Consider the following 2,381-nt stretch of genomic DNA (forward strand, 5'->3'; position numbering starts at 1 on the left):
CTCTGTCTGTCTTGTCTGTCTGTCTGTGTCTGCTTTTTTTTTTTTTTTTTTTTGTGGTCGGGTTGTATGGTTGTCTGGTTGCCTGATTGCTTACTCCATAAAACTCCACCAGAGTGACTCCTCCAGAAATTCTCATTCAATGATCAAAATCAAGGGTCCTAAGGGAAGAGTCCCTACATGGAAGGGTAAAAAGTCACTAGCCCTCACCTGTGTTTGGTGACAAGAAGAACTCCATACCAATCGTCTACCTTCATACATGAGGGCAGGGCAGGGAAGGAATAAATTTATTCAGGTGATCTAGTCAGTCACACTGATGGGTCTCTAGGGCTCCCCCTCCATGTCTCCCCCTCTCTGCCTGTCTGTGTGTCGGTCTCTTGTCTTTGCCTCTGTGTGTGTGTGTGTGTGTGTGTGTGTGGTGGGGGCATGTGTGCCTGTTCCTGTTTGTTGATTCAGGTGATCTAGTTATACTCCCCATCTCTCCCTCTGTCTGCCTGTGTGTCGGTGTGGTGTGTGTGTGTGTGTGTGTGTGTGTGTGTGTGTGTGTGTGTGTGTGTGTCTGTCTGTCTGTCTGTCTGTCTGTCTGTCTGATTATTCAGTTGGTGTAGTTAGATTTGTGGATCTCTCGCTCCCCCTCCATCTCTCCATCTCCCTCTTGTCTGCCTCTGTGTGTGTGTGTGTGTGTGTGTGTGTGTGTGTGTGTGTGTGTGTGTGTGTGTGTGTGTCCGTGTGTGTGTGTGTGTGTGTGTGTCCGTCTGTCTGTCTGTCTGTCAGTGTGTCTGTCTGTCTGTCGATGATTCGTTCAGGGGACCTAGTTGGACTTGTGGATCTCTCGCTCCCCCTCCATCTCTTCCCCTGTGTGTCTTTCCGTCGGTCGCTGGGTCTCTGTCTCTCTCTGTCTCTGTCTCTGTCTCTGTCTCTTTCTCTCTGCCTCTCTGTCTCCTGTCTGTCTCTGTGTCCCCCCTCCCCGCCTCCCCGCCTCCCCGCCTCCCCGCCTCCCCTCGGTCTTGCTTTTCCTTGTGGACTCCAGCGGGGCTCTGCTTACTCTGCTTGCCAGCCTGGAACCCACCCGCCAGCGGCAACTTCTTCCTTGGAAGAAGGAAGGAGGGAGCAGGAACCAGCGTCCCAGAAGAGACTCTCATTTTCAACGTGGACACTCGGTCTGTGAACAAGATGGATGCCGCCGCCGCCATTTAGGCCCGAGTTTTTAGGGGAAGCTGTCTACCAACCCAGACACATTCCCAGCCCACCTCCTTGAGAATGTCTCAAGGATGGATGGCTAATTTTATTCAATCATCATCTGGTTTCCGGAAGGAGAAAATGCCTCTGCTCACCCCCACCCCGCAGTTCCCCTCCCCGGGTATCCTGCACACGAGATGGCAGTCCTTGTGATATCTGAGCTGCCACACCACACCACACCACACCACACCACACCACACCACACTGTGGCAGAAAGTTCCTCCTATGGATTGTCTGGCCTCAGGAATTGACTCTCTCCCCGAGCCGAGGCCCCTTTTCCTTGGGAAGGAAGGATGTCCATGAGGACAAAAATAAGACCGAAAACAGAGCAAACTTATCCATAAGACAGGTAGGGCACGAAACCTTTCGGCCGGTCGGTAAAGAAAATCCCCAGGCAAAGGCTCACCGGCCGGGTGGTGCCGGTGGCAGCAGTGGCTCACTGCCCATCATCCGTCTGAGGTGCTGAGCGAGGGGGCTGAGACCTGAGGATAGTGGTTCATAGCCCGCCCGGGCAGGAAAGTCCATTTGAGACTCTTCATCTCGATGGGTCACCCAAAACGCCAGAAGTGGAGGTGGACTTGGGGGAAAATGCCCTAGTGAAGATTTCCTCGGGGCTGAATTAGTACTACCGTGTCGTCATGCAAGAGCACGAGCTCGCAGAGGACAGTACCGTACCTCTGGTTCCGGGCGGGCAGAACCCGGTGCGGGGGGGGGGGGGGGGGGGGAATCCCAGAGGTGGACTGGGCTGGGAATGCTTGAAGCCCTGGGTTCAATTCCTCAGTACCACCTAAACAGAACAAGCCAGAAGGGGCTCGAGTGGTAGAGCAGTGACCTTGAGCATAAAGAAACTCAGGGACAGTGCTCAGGCCCGGAGCCCAAGCCCCAGGACTAGGCCAAAAGGAAAAAGGAAAAGCAAATGACGATAATAATGAATTATAACAACCTATATGTATGTGTATGTCAGAACTCTCACTACCCACTACCGGGTAGGCGAGGACTGACCGACTGAGCGAGTGACTGACCCGACCCGTGTTTTGCCCCTCCCGCCGCCCCATCCACCTTGTCGACGGCGAACGCGCGCCATCTAGTGGTGGTTTTGTGAATTGCAGTTTTCTCTCATGAAATGCATGAAAAAGAAACCGCGC

This window comes from Dipodomys spectabilis, unplaced genomic scaffold (assembly GCF_019054845.1).
Source record: "Dipodomys spectabilis isolate Male_0828 unplaced genomic scaffold, ASM1905484v1 ptg000888l, whole genome shotgun sequence".
NCBI classification, from domain to species: domain Eukaryota; kingdom Metazoa; phylum Chordata; class Mammalia; order Rodentia; family Heteromyidae; genus Dipodomys; species Dipodomys spectabilis.